The sequence below is a fragment of the Pinus tabuliformis genome, chromosome 5_2, assembly GCF_031772625.1.
Source record: "Pinus tabuliformis cultivar Carrire ecotype Pingquan chromosome 5_2, CPIR1, whole genome shotgun sequence".
Classification (NCBI taxonomy): domain Eukaryota; kingdom Viridiplantae; phylum Streptophyta; class Pinopsida; order Pinales; family Pinaceae; genus Pinus; species Pinus tabuliformis.
Genome location: NC_142306.1, coordinates 494,304,997 through 494,322,832, shown reverse-complemented (window position 1 = coordinate 494,322,832; position 17,836 = coordinate 494,304,997).

The following is a 17,836-nucleotide window of genomic DNA, read 5'->3' as shown; positions in this document are numbered from 1 at the left end:
TTTAAATTTTGAGGCTGACACGCTATCAAAAAATGCTCTGGACTTGGAGCTTGATGGTTTTCATATAGCTATCAAATGGATGGAGACTTGGATCGATGCTGAAAGCTTCCAAACCCTTGTTTAGTCTTAGATCAATTCTCGCTAAAATTTTCCTAATTATCAACTGCATACTTTTTAAGAGGCTTCTGGCAACACACTTTCTGTTTAAAACTAATTGCGATATCTAGTCAGTTTTTTGGTGCTTCCGCGATTTTCCATAATAGGAGTTATAGGCTTGGCCACTAGGCTTACAGTGTCCTCTACCAGGAATAACTACTCTAAACTTGTAAAATATAGCACTTTGTTTCCTCCTGGTAGATGGTGTTTTAGTTATTACACAAATACTCCTTTTTCCTCCACTGGAGTTCTTGCAACCAGATTCAGCACAATTCTCCTCGGATGATGCAAAATATGCCCTTCTCACACGACAGGCACATAAACATTGGCGAAAATTCCTATCTGGTATACACTTGCAACAATACAACATCAACATAGGTTTCTGGTCTATGACACAGGGTTATTTTTGGGTGAAACAAAAAATAAACTAATCCTGTAATTATATACTGTGCTAAAAATCGCATTATATATCGTCAAACTTGTCCTCATTATCTTAGGGACACAGTATATATTTATGTATTCAGGAACTCCACTAGATTTCCCATATTGTCAAATGGAGCATCTGATAAATATGATGATTGTAATACAATTGTCAATATAATATATACATCGCTTTTTTCTTCTTAAAAAAAGAGTGTGACCATTTTCGAAAAGGACCAAGGTATGATATTTTTCTAGATCTGGTGTCCACATTTTCATTAACTTGGTGAGCTGGGAGAACATTATATTGGTAATCCGAATGCACGCAAATGGAAAGTATGGTTTTTAAAGATCAGTATTTGTCAATTGATGGCACAACAAAGAAATCCTCATTGATGACAGATGAAGAGTGGAATAACCTGGATAGAAATATGATTGCAACAAACCACCAATATCTATCAACGAATGTGTATTCCAATGCGTCTGGAGAAAATACAGCAAAAGGATTACGGAAGAAGCTCCATGATCTATATGAGAAGAACACGACATCAAACAAAGTGTTTTTTATGAAGAATATTTACAATATTAAGATGAAGGAGAGTGTTTCATTTGTTGAGAACTTGAATGAATTTAATATTATTACTAGTCAGTTTGCCTCTATCAAAATCATTCTAGATGATGAAATTAAAGCTATCTCGTTAATGTGTTTTATGCGAGACAGCTGGGAAAATTTAATTGTACTTATGAGCACTTAAACACCTGTAGGGACCCTAAAGTTTGATGATGTCAACAACATTTTAATGACTGAGGAGATGTGACGTAAGCTAATTGTGGAAAACCATGGAGGAGAAGCTCTAGATCTAGCTCATCGTGGTAGGAGAATTGATCGAGGCCAACAAGGGAGATCAAGATCGAGAGGTTGATCGAAATCAAGGAGGGGATGGATCATTTTATTTCATTGTGGAAAATTTGGGCACATGAAGAAAGAATGTCGAGTCTGGAACAAAGGAAGAAAACATTAGAGACCAGCCAGTACAAATCACAAGTCATCCAACACAAATGAAAGTGAGACTACTGCTATAGTCACATATGGTGATGTGTTGTTTATTGTTCAAGTAGAGGATGCATGCTTATAATATCTAGCAATAGCTTTGATTGGATCCTTGACTATGGGAAATCTCATCATGTAACCCCATGCAAAGGTAGTTTTGGTGCATATAATCCTAGTGATTATGGTAGAGTGCATTTGGGGAATAAGAATTTTTGCAGTATTATTGGAGTGGGATATGTCAAGATTAATATGAAGGACGGACAAGATATATTGTGGAAACAGGTCAGGCATGTAATAGAAATGCACATGAGTTTGATCTCTAGGGGACAACTGGATGATGAAGGTTATTCCACATTCTCTAGAAAAGGAGGTTGTAAAATTATCAAAGGAGCATTGGTCATGGCAGGAGGACCCAAGACAGGAAAATTATATACATTGAAGACAATGATAGGAAAACATATTTGGCTGATGTCACAAATAAAAAGAAATTCAGTTGATATGGGGCATAAGTGCTTGGGTCACATGAGTGGGAAGGGATTAAAAATCCTTGTTGGTAAAAATGTATTGTCAGGTTTTAAATCATACGATCTTGATCTTTGTGAGAATTGTATATATGGTAGATAAAGAAAGGTTTCATTCCTTAGAGGTGGTCATGACAGATAGAAAAACTATTAGAATTGATACACTCATATGTGTTTGGTCCTGTTAACATCAAGTCATTAGCAGGAGCATCATATTTTGTAACATTTATAGATGATGCATCTAGGAAAGATTGGGCCTACCCTGTGAACAGTAAATTTGAACTATTTGAAATATTTTAAAAATTCCATGTTTTTGTTGAAAGAGAAACTAACAAGTTTCTCAAGTGTTTGAGAATAGATAATGGTGGAAAATATTGCTCATAAGCATTCAATGAATATTGTAATAGATTTGGCATAAAGCGTGAGAAGATTGTGCCTAGTACTCCTAAAAAAAATGGTATTGCAGAAAGGATGAATCGCACCATCATGGAAAAAGTGAGGAGTATGTTGTCCGATTCTGGTTTGGATAAGCATTTTTGGGTAGAGGTTGTAAGGAAAACTTACAACCTTATAAATCGATCTCCAACTATAGCATTGGATGGCGCCATCGCTGAAGAAGTTTGGACAGGTAAGAAGTTGAATTATTCTCATTTGAAAATCTCTGGATGTGAAGCATTTGCACATATTCCAAAAAAAATAGAACTAAGCTAGATGATAAATATATGAAATGCATTTCTTTGGGATATGCAAATGAAGAATTTGGTTAGTGTCTATGGGATCCAGTCAAACATAAAATTATTAGAGATAGGGATGTTATATTTAATGAGTCAAAAATGTTTAAGAGGATTGTAGGTGAGTTGGAGGCCATGAAAGTTATTGACAGTTTTGAAGAGCAGTAGGAAAACATCCCACCAATACAAGAAAATGGACAACAAATTCAAGAGCGGTAAGGAGACCAAGTGGAAAGTGTTGAACATCAAGAAGAAGAAATCTTACATGAACCTTTACATGAGATATAACCTAATATTGCACCACCACAATTGGCTCGTAGATCTTCAGGGCATCATAAGTGTTTACAAAATAATCCTCCTTCAAACTATATATTATTAACTAATGAAGGTGAGCTTGATTGTCTTCAAGAAGCTTGTAAAGTTGATAACAATAAAGAATGCGAGAAAGCGATGGAGGAAGAAATTAACTCTTTGCTAGAAAACAAAACTTGGGAGTTGTTAAATATCTCTAAAGGTAGAAAGGCTTTACAAAACACATGGGTTTACAAGATTAAGCATGAAAGTGATAAAAAGAAGGAGAGTATAAAGCAAGGCTTGTGGTGAAAGGATTTTCCCAAAACGAAGGTATTGAATTCACTGATATTTTCTCACATGTTGTCCAAATGTCATCCATCAAAGTCATTCTCGGTCTTATTGTTGCTTTAGACTTATAATGTAAATAGTTGGATGTAAAAATTGCTTTCCTTCATGGTGAATTGGGGGAAGAAATTTATATGGAGCAACCATAAGGCTTCATAGAAAAAGGCAACGAAGACCTAGTTTATAGGTTGAAGGAGAGTCTTTATAGGTTGAAACAGGCACCTTGACAATGGTACAAGAAATTTCATTCATTCATGTTGGAACATGGTTTTCACAGGTTGGAAGTTGAACATTATGTCTATATCAAGAGGTATGATCAAGAAAATTATATCATATTATTGTTACATGTGGATGGCATGTTGATTGTTGGGAATATATGAATATTATCAATTTGTTGAAGAAGGATTTGGGCAACTAGTTTGCAATGAAGTATTTGGATCCAACAAAACAAATATTGGGCATGAGGATCATGTGTGGCAGGAAAAAAAGAGGTTGTGCTTGTCACAAGAAAACTATATCAAGAAGGTGCTTGATAGGTTTAATATGAAGGATGCCAAGCTAGTTGGTACACCCCTTGCAACCCACTTTAAGTTGGGTACTAAATTATGTCCTAGCAATGATAAGGAGAAGGAAGAAATGAGTAAGATTCCTTATGCTTCAACAGTCGGCAACTTGATGTATGCCATGGTCTGCATATGACCTCACATTGCATATTCAGTGGGAGTAGTGCGCAAGTTCCTTGCCAATCCAGGAAAACAACAATTGCAAGCAGTAAAATGGATTTTGAGGTATTTCAAGGGTACTAGTCATTATTGTTTATGTTTTGGTCATAATTAAACTGTGCCTGAAGGATTTACTGATGCAGATATGGCTAGAGATATCGAAACCAAAAATTCCATTACATGTTATTTGTATACATTTGCAAGTGCAATAGTATCTTAGGTGTCAAGGCTATAAAGAATAGTAGCTCTCTCTACAACAGAGGTAGAATACAAAGTTGCAATAGAAGTTTGTAAAGATATGTTGTAGATGCATCGATTTCTAGGAGAAATAGTAATAAAGCAGGACAAGTATGTGCTATTTTGTGATAGTTAGAGTGCCATTCACTTGGAGAAAAACCCAATATTTCCCTAAAAGGCCAAGCACATTCACTTAAGATACCATTAGATCATGTATGTGTTGGAGGAAGGACAATAATCCTTGGAAAAGATCCATATAGATAAGAACCCTACTGACATGCTCACTAAGATTCTATCAAGAAATGAACATGAGTTATGTAGATGCTTGGTAGGACTTAGTATGACTTGATTAATGATTCTTCATTTGGCTGCAAGTGGGAGAATATTAAATGTGAAACCAATTGAAGTGATGCAACCGTCCTCAGCCATCTTCTCACTGTCGCCCACACTAAAAGATACCACTGACGCCAAACTACTAAACTACTACAATGTCCATTGACTTCATTGTGCAGTCATGGATTCCACATGAGAGAATTGGAGAGTTCTATAGCTTCCATCATCTATAAATTTGTAATCTTTCCTCTGTCTGAGCAAGCCAAGGCCAAGGCTTGTCATGCAATGTTAAGTGTAATTTCCGTTCTCAATTATTTGTTGTTCTATCTCTATTATGCTTTCTATAATTGAATTATTCACTATTGTGCTTCTCTCATTCTATAAAAAAACACAATAAAGGAGAATACAATAAAGATAAAATTGAATATATTAATGTATTTATTTGCCACAAGGATTGGTAAAGATTAATATTATTTAAAATAAAATGAAATTAAAGAAGGTTTTAGTATTCTTTATCAAAATTTACATGTTAACCAATACAAAATAGTATTTGGAGACCTTTTATATGATTGTAAAAGAATATACTAGCATAAAATAAATATAATAAAATAAAATAATGTTTTATGTGATTTTCATAAAATAAATATTATTTAATAAAATATCTATAAATGAGAACTATTTAATATATTACATTTTTAATACATATATGTTAAATTCTATATTATTTTATTCAATTTGTTTTAGATTATTATTTGTGTGAGGTTTAATTTTATTTTTTTATTAATTTTGTTTAAAATTTGGAAAAAAAAAAAAAAATTATTAAAATTAATTTTTTAATAAGTAAAATTTATTATGCCACCAAAAATTATAGTGGTGAATTTCAACTTAAAACATATATATATAGATATATATATAAACTATATATTTTTATATAATTATTATGAATTCATTATATATATTATTTTTATATTTCTTTAACATAAATAAGGTTTATAATAATAATAATAATGGTCATTTAATTTTAAGGTCACGACCAAGCTAATACTAAATCGGTGCAGCGATCGCTAAAATAGCCTTGTACTTATCTTAGGATTTATATATCTTGAGCTTATATATTAATCCCTTGGGTTTAGTGTTATTCCGTTGGTTTTATAATACCTTAGGTTTCTAGTATTAATCCTTAGGTTTATTATACGTTTGAGTCTATTGAATTTATTATTAAGTTGATAAAGTTGATTATATTGTTATTATTATATGATTAAATATATTATTAATAGTTGATCATGATAGTAATAATAATTTTATATGGTTTACAAACTTGATTCACAATTCATAATAATAAAAATATTGGAGTTTGTGAATAAAATTTAATATTTAATAATGTCTAATAATAAATTAGACAACTAATAATAATAATAATGAGGAGTATATTATTATTATTATTATTATTATTGAATATATTTTTCTAAATAGTAAAATGATTGATGGGGAAGTAGTAACCTTCCAAGATGCAAAAACCCACAAGCCACATATATCAGACACTCATAGTTCAGCTGAGGACCAAGACGTCCGAAGGCCAACTAAAACTAGAGTCACGATCCTAGACTCTAATAGGACACCTATCCTTTATGACAGGCCATGGGGTACCCCTGTGGATTTGAAACTAGGCAAAGGTCATAACATCCCACTGAGACAACCACCTCATTCCATAAGGAGACTATATGACCGAATATATTCTTAATAGTTTTCCATGATCTAACAAGATCAACCGTCATCCCACAAGGAAACTATATGATTGAATATAATATTAGTACTTTTCTATGATCTAATATGGTCAACCTTGTGTTTACCATGCTTGACAATAGTGAAGATTGTTCACTCATAGTCATCCTTAGTCTTAGTCAACCTAATTTGATCATATTCATTTATGGTCAACCAAAGTTAACCAAGGTCAACCAAAATCAACATTGGTTGCTCATACTCATGGTTTAAAAATGTTTTATAATAACAATATTAATGTTAGATCTAAGACTTTTGTGATCTATCAATTTAGAGGATAATCTTCTGGATTAATCACATCTTAAGGATTGGGTAAGGATTGGGTCAAGTTTTGAACCAACTAATGTGGTTCATCCTCAAGACAAGGTGAGAAATCAATTGATCTGAGAGAATAAATAGCATGGAGGCATCATTATTCGGTGTTAGCCATTCAGAAATAAAATTATCTAGTTAAAAACTAGTTGCTATGTAATAAATAATTATTTATTATCGAAATAGTAGCAATTTATTAATTAAATAATAATATAATCTAATAAAATAATATTAGAAGAAAGGGTTGACCTAGTCAATGAGAATTAGGAAGAAAACTAGCGGTTGAATAGTAATGTTATGTAAAAATCTAGTGGTTATAATAAATAATTAATTTAGATAATGAAAGTATTAAGTAAAAACTAGATGTTATGTAATGAATTATATGTAATAAATCATTTGGTGATAATATTACAAATAATTAATATATCAACTCAAATAAAAATATACAAGAATAATTCATAATATTAATAGTTAGAAACTAGTGGTTATAATAAATAATTAATATATATAATAATAAAATAAGTTGTTGTGTAATAAATTAGTGGTGCTAATATTCCAATTAGTTAATATATCAAAAATAATATTCAAGAATAATTTATAATATAAATAGTTAGAGACTAGTGATTATTATATAAATCGGTTACTAGTCTTATTAATTCAGATAATAATATTAGGTTAAAATAAATTAATAATCAATTTTTTTCAGTACAATTAGTATGATAATATTACAATTAATTAATATATCAATTCAAATAATAATATTCAAGAATAATATTAATATTCATTCCAAATAATAATATTCAAGAATAATTTATAATAATAATAGTTAGAGACTAGGATTATGACATAAATTGGTTACTAATATTATTATTCAATCAATGAAGAAAAAATATATTTTTTTTAATTTTTAAAGAAAATTTGGAAAAAAATTATATTTAATTTAGATATATTATATAAAATAAATTTTATCAAAACCACACCAAGGGTTAAAAGAGGAAATCTCACCTCATTGAAGGGAGCAAAGAAAAGAAGAAAAAACCAACAGTAGGAGGAGTGAAAAAAGATTGAGGAAGAAAACCGCAGAGATGTGACACAAGCCAATTGTGGAAAACTGTGGAGGAGGAGCTCTAGATCTAGCTCATCATGGTAGGAGAATTGATCGAGGCCAACAAGGGAGATCGAGATCGAGAGGTTGATCGAAATCAAGGAGGGGAGGGATCATTTTTTTTCATTGTAGTAAATTTGTGCACATGAAGAAAGAATGTCGAGTCTGGAACAAAGGACAAAAAGATTACAGACCAGCCAGTACAAATCACAAGTCCTCCAACACAAATGAAGGTGATACTACTACTGTAGTCACAGATGGTGATGTGTCGTTTATCGTTCAAGTAGAGGATACATGTTTATAACATCTAGCATTAGCTTTGATTGGATCCTTGACTATGGGGAATCTCATCATGTAACTCCATGCAAAGGTAGTTTTCGTGCATATAATCCTGGTGATTATCATAGAGTGCATTTGGGGAATAAGAATTTTTGCAATATTATTGGAGTGCGAGATGTCAAGATCAAGATGAAGGACAGACATGATATATTGTGGAAACAGGTCAGGCATGTACTAGATGATGATGAAGGTTATTCTCTAGGGGACAACTGGATGATGAAGGTTATTGCGCATTCTTTGGAAAAGTAGGCTTTAGAATTAGCAAAGGATCATTGGTCATGGTGGGAGGACCCAAGATAGGAACATTATATACATTGAAGACAATGATAGGAAAATCATATTGGGCTGATGTCACAAATAAAAAGAAATTCAATTAATATGAGGCATAAGTGCTTATGTCACATGAGTGAGAAGGGATTAAAAATCCTTGTTGGTAAAAATGTATTGTCAGGTTTGAAATCATACAATCTTTATCTTCGTGAGAATTGTATATATGGTAGATAAAGAAGGGTTTCATTCCTTAGAAGTGGTCATGATAGATAGAAAAACTATTAGATTTCATGAGAGATTTTTCGGCGTAAATCACACGATATTTCATTTTAGAATTGTTACACTAATATGTGTTTGGTCCTGTTAACATCAAGTCATTAGCAAGAGCATCATATTCTATAACATTTATAGATGATGCATTCAGGAAAGTTTGGGCCTACCCTATGAAAAGTAAACTTTAAGTATTTCAAATATTTCAAAAATTCCATGTTGTTGTTGAAAGAGAAACTAACAAGTTTCTCAAGTGCTTGAGAATAGATAATGGTGGAAAATATTGCTCAAAGGCATTCAAGGAATATTGTAACAGATTTGGCTTAAAGTGTGAGAAGAATGTGCCTGGTACTCCTAAAAAAAATGGTACTGCAGAAAGGATGAATCACACCATTATGGAAAAAGTGAGGAGTATGTTGTCTAATCCTGGTTTGGAGAAGCATTTTTGGGTAGAGGTTGTAAGGATAACTTGCTACCTTATAAATAGATCTCCAACTATACCCTTGGATGGTGCCATCGCTGAAGAAGTTTGGACTGGTAAGAAGTTGAATTATTCTCATTTGAAAATCTTTGGATGTGAAGCATTTGTACATATTCCAAAAAAAATAGAACTTGGCTAGATGATAAATATATGAATTGCATTTCTTTGGGATATTCAGATGAAGAATTTGGTTAGTGTCTATGGCATCCAGTCAAACATAAAATTATTAGAGCTAGGGATGTTATATTTAATGAGTCAGAAATGTTTAAGAGGATTGTGGGTCAGCTGGAGGCCAAGAAAGTTATTAATTGTTTTGAAGAGTAGTAGGAAAACATCCCACCAATACAAGAAAATGGACAACAAATTCAAGAGTTGTAAGGAGACCAAGTGGAAAGTGATAAACATCAAGAAGAAGGAATCTTGCATGAACCTTTACTTGAGATATAACCTAATAATACCCCACCACAATTGTCTCGCAGATCTTCAAGGCATCATAAGTGTTTACAAAATAATCCTCCTTCAAACTATATATTATTAGCTAATGAAGGTAAGCTTGATTGTTTTCAAGAAGCTTGTAAAGTTGATAACAATAAAGAATGGAAGAAAGCAATGGAGGAAGAAATTAACTCTTTGTTGGAAAATAAAACTTGGGAGTTGTTACAGGATTAAGCATGGGTTTACAGGATTAAGCATGAAAGTGATAAAAAAAGGAGAGGTATAAAGCAAGGCTTGTGGTGAAAGGATTTTTCCAAAACGAAGGTATTGACTTCACTTATATTTTCTCACATGTTGTCAAAATTTCATCCATCAAAGTCATTCTTGGTCTTATTGTTGCTTTAGAATTATAATGTAAATAGTTAGATGTAAAAATTGCTTTCCTTAATGGTGAATTGGAGGAAGAAATTTATATGGAGCAGCCATAAGGCTTCATAGAAAATGGCAACGAAGACCTAGTTTGTAGGTTGAAGGAGAGTCTTTATGGATTGAAATAGGCACCTCGACAATGGTACAAGAAATTTGATTCATTCATGTTGGAACATGGTTTTCGCAGGTTGGAAGCTGAACATTGTGTCTATATCAAGAGGTATGATCAAGAAAATTATATCATATTATTGTTACATGTGGATGTCATGTTGATTGTTGGGAATATATAAATATTATCAATATGTTGAAGAAGGATTTGGGCAACCACTTTGCAATGAACTATTTTGATCCAACAAAACAAATTTTGGGAATGAGGATCATGGGTGGCAGGAAAAAAAGAGGTTGTGCTTGTCACAAGAAAAATATATGAAGAAGGTGATTGACAGGTTTAATATGAAGGATGCCAAGCTAGTTGGTACACCCCTTGCAGCCGACTTCAATTTGGGTACTGAATTATGTCCCACGGATGATAAGGAGAACGAAGAAATGAGCAAGATCCCTTATGCTTTAGCAGTTGGCAACTTGATGTATGCCATGGTATGCATATGACCAGACATTGCATATTCAGTGGGAGTAGTTTTCAGGTTCCTTGCCAATCCAAGAAAACAACGTTGGCAAGAAGTAAAATGGATTTTGAGGTATTTCAAGGGTACTAGTCATTATTGTTTATGTTTTGGTCATAATTAGACTATGCCTTAAGGATTTACTGATGTAGATACAACTAGAGATATGGACACTAGAAAGTCCACTACATCTTATTTGTATAAATTTGCAAGTGCAATAGTATCTTAGGTGTCAAGGCTACAAAGAATACAAAGAATAGTAGCTCTCTCTACAACAGAGATAGAATACATAGCTGCAATAGAAGTTTGTAAAGAGATGTTGTAGATGCATCGATTTCTAGGAGAAATAGGAATAAAGTAGGACAAGTATGTTCTATATTGTGATAGTCAGAGTGCCATTCACTTGATGAAAAACCCAGTATTTCCCTAAAAAACCAAGCACATTGACTTAAGATACCATTGGAACCTGTATGTGTTGGAGGAAGGATAATTATCCTTAGAAAAGGTCCATACAGATAAGAACCCTACTGACATGCTCACTAAGATTCTATCAAGAGATAAACATGAATTATGTAGATGCTTGGTAGCACTCAGTATGACTTGATTAATGATTCTTCATTTAGCTTCAAGTGGGAGAATATTAAATGTGAAACCAATTGAAATCGATGCAACCGTCCTCAGCCATCTTCTCACTGTCGCCCACACTGAAAGATACCACTGACGTCAAACTACTACAACATCCATCGACTTCATTATGCAATCATGTATTCTACATGAGAGAATTCGAGAGCTCTATAGCTTCCCTCATCTATAAATTTGTAATCCTTCCTCCGCCTGAGCAAGCCAATGCCAAGGCTTGTCATGCAATGTTAAGTATAATTTCCTTTCTCCAATTATTTGTTGTTCTATCTCTATTATGATTTCTGTAATTTAATTATTCATTGTTGTGCTTCTCTCATTCTATAAATAAAAAAGGAGAATACAATAAAGATAAAATTGAATATATTAATGTATTTATTTGCCACAAAGATTGCTAAAGATTAATATTATTTAAAATAAAATGAAATTAGAGAAGGTTTTAGTATTCTTTATCAAAATTTACATATTAACCAATACAAAATAGTATTTGGAGACCTTTTATATGACTGTAAAAGAATGATACCAGGATAAAATAAATATAATAAAATAAAATAATGTTTTATGTGATTGGCATGAAATAAATATTATTTAATAAAATATCTATAAATTAAAACTATTTAATATATTTTTTATTTTAATTCAGGAAAATTAAATATAGTGAATAATTTTATTTATTTATTTATTCTTAAATAAGAATTACATTTTGAATACATATTTGTTAAATTATATGTTATTTTATACAATTTTTTTTAGATTATTATATGTGTGAGGTTTAATTTTTTTTTTTCTATTTAATTTATTTATTATTTTTTTTTTAAATTTGGAAAAAATATTAAAATATTAGAATTAATTTTTTAATAAGTAAAATTATTACACCAAAAAAAATTATAGTTGTGAATTTCATCTTAAAAACTACATATATATATATATATATATATATATATATATATATATATATATATATATATATATATATATTAAGAATTCAATATATATACTAATTTTTATATTTCTTCAATTTATAATCATAGCAATAATAATGATCATTTAATTTTAAGGTAACGACCAAGCCAATACTAAATCAGTATAGGGGACGCTAAAACAACCTTGTACTTATTTTAGGGTTCATATATCTTGAGTTTATATATTAATCCATTGGGTTTAGTGTTATTCCCTTGGTTTTATAATACCTTAGGTTTTTAGTATCAATCTTTAGGTTTATTATACATTTGAGTCTATAATATCAATCCCTCTGCTTTATTAATCTAAGGGTTCATATTCATAGGGTATAATGTTATTAATGGGGTTTAATATAAATCCCTTGAGTTTATAATCATGGTCAACCATGATATGATGTCAAATTGCGACACAATTTGTCTCAATATGAAAATTAACCTTGGTCAACCATCATCAACCACAGACGATCATGGTCAAGCATGGTCCAATGTTGCATTTAGACAAATATTGTCTCAATATGACAATCAACCATGGACATCCATGGTAAACCATGGTTATTGAAGGCCAATCATTGTCAACCATGGTTAACAATGGTCCAACATCGCATTGTGACAAATATTGTTTCAATACGAAAATCAATCATGGTTAACCATGGGGAACCATGATTCGATGTCGTATTTTGCATAAGATTGTTCAATATGTAAATCAACCATGGTAAACCATGTTTATTTTAGGGTTTATAATATTTATCTTAGTGTTTATAAACATAGGGTTTACAACCACATTAGTAATTGGTCGACCATGGTCCAAAGTCGCATTGTTACAAATATTGGCTCAATATGAAAATCAATCAGGTCAACCATGGCCAAGCATTGTCCAACATCTCATTGTGCCAAAGGTTGTCTCAATATGAAAATCAATCATAGTCAACAATACTCCAATGTCACATTGTGATAAAGAATGTGTCAATATGAAAATCAACAATGGTTAACCATGGTCAACCATGTTTATTTTAGGGTTTATAACCTTTATATTAGGGTTTACATGCTTTGGTTTCATAATATTCATCCCTTGGGTTTAATATTATTCCCTTGCATTTATAATCACTTGGGTTCTTAGTATTAATCCTTTGGGTTTATATTATTTTTCTTAGGGCTTATATACCTTGGATTTATAATATTAATCCCTTGGATTTAATATTATTCCCCTAGGTTTATAATACCTTTGGGTTTTAAAATTAATTTCGTGAGTTTATAATATCGATCCCTTAGGTTTATCAATCTAAGGGTTCATATCCCTTCGATTTATCAAGCCCTTGGTCCAACGTCACATTGTGACAACCATGATTATTCATGGTCAACCATGGTCCAATGTCGCATTATGACAACGGTTGTCTCAATGTGAAAATAAACCATGATCAACCATTTTCCAATGTCACATTGTGCCAACTATTGTCTCAATTTGAAAATCAATCATGGTCAACCATCATCTCACGTCACATTGTAACAAAGGTTGTGTCAATATGAAAATCAACCGTGGTCAATCAAAGTCAACCATGTTTATTTTACTTTTTAAAATATTTATCTTAGGGTTTATATACCTTCGGTTTATAATATATATCCCTTGGGTTTAATATTATTCCCTTGGGTTTATAATTCCTTGGGTTCTCAGTATTAATGAATTAATTCATTGGGTTTATTATTTCCTTGGGTTTATAATATTTATCATATGGTTTATATACATTGGATTTATAATATTAATCCCTTGGGTTTAATATTATTCCCTTCGGTTTTTAACACCTCGGTGTTTTAGAATTAATCGCTTGGGTTTATCAATGTAAGGGTTCATATTCCAAGGGTATAATATTATACATAAGGTTTATAATATTAATCTTAGAGTTTAATATATATACCTTGGGTTTATAATCATGTTCATCCATGTGCAACCATGGCCCAATGTCACATTGTGACAAAGATTGTCTCAATATGAAAATCAACTATGGTGAAATGCCACATTATGACAAAGATTATCTCAATATGAAAATCAACCATGGTAAAACATGGTCAACCATGTTTATTTTAGGGTTTATAATATTTATATGGGGTTTATATATCTTGCTTTTATAATATCTGTCTCTTGACTTTAATATTATTCCCTTCGGTTTTTAGTATTAATCCCTTGGTTTTATTATTCCCTTGAGTTTATAATATCAATCCCTTGGATTTAGTAATCTAAGGGTTCATATTCTGTGGATATAATATTTTTCAAAGGGTTTATACTATTATTTTTGTCTCCATATAAAAATCAATCATGGTCAACTATGGCCCAATGTCGCATTGTGACTAAGATTGTCTCAATATGAAAATCAACCATGGTCAACCATGATCGTTTTAGGATTTATAATATTTATCTTAAAGTTTATATACCTTAAGCTTACAATATTGATCCCTTGGGTTTAATATTATTTCCTTGGGTTTATAATATCAATCCCTTGGGTCTATTAATCTAAAGGTGCATATTCATAGGTATAATGCTACTCATAAATTTTATAATATCAGCCCTTGGATTGAATATAGTGCTTGAGTTTAATTAATTAATATAAATTATAAAAAAAATAATATTTATTAATATAAATATTGTCTTTTCTTATTTATATTAATAAAAAAATATTTATATTAATAAAAACCATCATTGATAAAAACTATATTGATATTAATTATTTAATTAAATCATTAATAATGAATGAAATAACAATGAATTAATTAATTATTATTAATATTTTTAAGTAATAATTCCATTAAATTTAATTAACAATAAAAAATAATAATATTTATCAACAATAATAATATTAATATTTACCATAAATAATAATACTAATATTGACAATAATAAATATTAGTAATATTAATTAATAATAATTATTATTATAACACTTTGGCTTATATCAACCACATTTAGGAATGTGGTTGTGTTAATAATAATAATAATAATAATAATAATCACTTTCCAGCTCAAAAACTAGGTGTTTTCAATACTCTAGCTACTAGGGCTATAAAGGTTTCAGATGAAAACCATTTGATGGATGAGAAAAACTGTCTCTTTAATGTCTTCAAGAAGAATAATTATAGTAACTTGCAAAGTTTCAGAGCATTTTTAAAAGCTAGATGGGGACCTAAAACTAAAAAAGAGGATGGGGTGGCCTCTAATGTCTAGCTTCCCTTTATCCAAGGGATGACTGACAAGATTGCTAGAATTCTTAAGAGCAAAAGATTGGGTTTGCCTTTAGACCTTTTAAAACCATTCGTGGCTCTTTAATATCTATCAAAGACCCTATTGATCGCAAGGACATGAAATTTGTTTATTTAATTATGTGTTTTTATGGAACACCCTACATCAGTGAGACTGGTCGTTCCATTTCACAAAGAATTCAGGAGCATGCAGCGGACCCTAGGCATTGTAGGACCCGCTCCTCTTCTCCAGCCGAACATGCTGAATTAATGAAGCACCGTATTTTCTTAAAGGATTCTAAGTTCCTTGCAAGGGTTGATCGTTTCCATCGCCAAAAATTGAGAGAAGCCATTCAAATTGAAAAGAGGAGTAAAAATCTTAATAAAGACGATGGATGGAAGTTAAGCAGCTTGTGGGTCCCTTCTCTTTATTCTTTCTCTGATTAGTTTCCTTCTTGTGTCTTGGAGTATTTAAGTATTTTTTTGCTTTTTTAATATAGTTGTATTTATTGATAATATTGTTATTATTATTTTATTTTTTTAAGAAATCCTTTATTAAGTTTTTTGAGAATATTTTTTGGCGTAAATCACATTAGAATGCATTTGTCGACGCATTTCGAACCAACAAGTGTGGTTCATTGTCAGGACAAGTTGAAGAACTAAATCATGGCTGCATGTTAAATAGAAAGTGCAGAACATCCAATGGTTGTATTTGACCAGGCAATAACTATATTGAACAGGGAAACTCGACTAGCTAACAGTTATATTTCACTGGGAAACGACTAACTGGACTGGACCTAGGGATGGGGACTAGAAAACAAAAATAGTTAAATCATTAGTAAGTCAGTTATATACCTATTACTATATTTAAATAAGGTAATGTATATATTCAATTAATACGAATTAATTAGTTATTGACATAAAAGTAGAATAAAATGATAAAGCAGAACATCGAACGACTATATTTGCCGAGGCAACGACTATATTGAATAGTGAACCTAAAGTGGCTAATGGCTATATTTGACTAGGAAACTACTAACTAGAGTGGACCAAGGGATAGGAAAACAACTAACTGGGCTCGAACAAGGGATAGGGAAATGGCTAACTGGACTGGACCAAGGGATAGGGAAACAACTAATGGCTATATTTAACATGCAACCATGATCTGGTTCTTCAACTTGTCCTAACGATGAACCACACTTGTTGGTTCAAAAAGCGTCCACAAATGCATTCTAATGTGATTTACACTGGAAAATCTTCTCAAAAAACTTGATATGGATCACAAAAGCCTAAAATCAACAATCCTTTATTAAATTAATAAAATTCTAATATAATTGTATTTATTAATAATATTAGATTTTTTTTTATCTTAAAAATGTAATAAATAAATTATAATATAAAATTTGTTAAGAAGAAAATATTAGAATCTATCAATTTTTTAAAATTAAAATTCAAACTTCTTTTTATATAATATAGTTGTATCTTAGAAATATAATAATAAAATAATAATAAAATAATTGTTAATAAAATAATATTAGAATCTATCGAATTTTTAAAAATTAAAATTCAAAATAAAATAAATTAAAATAAAATTCAAAATTAACTAATTTGACTTTAGTCCTTTAACATTCATTTTTATAAAACTTTTAATTTTTATATATTATTGGTTATTTATCTTGCTCCTCATCCTCCTCATCATGGTCTTGATGATGAACCTAGATCTAAGTTCTAGGTTCCAAAAGCATCGACCCATTGTTCTCTATATGATTTCTTCAGAAAATCTAAATATTATAACAAATAATAATATTTATTATGAAAATAAATAATAATATTTATTAATAGTAATGATAATATTAATTAATAATATTAATAATCATAATTATATTTCTTCCGCTTATATAACCATATTTACTATTATAATTGTGCTAGTTAATTTTTTTTATTACTATGAAATAGAAATTACACTTGTCATAAACAAACACTATTTTTAAAAATAAAAGAAAGGAAGAAACCCTACCAAAATATTTGCCATAACTTGAGTTTAGCCTGAACGAAATTCTATATGCAGTACAGCCTTACCCATGTGATTCGTCTCGGTTTTGAGTTTTCACTTGTTCAAATATTCAGAAAAATAAATTAAAATAACGAATTAACCAAAAA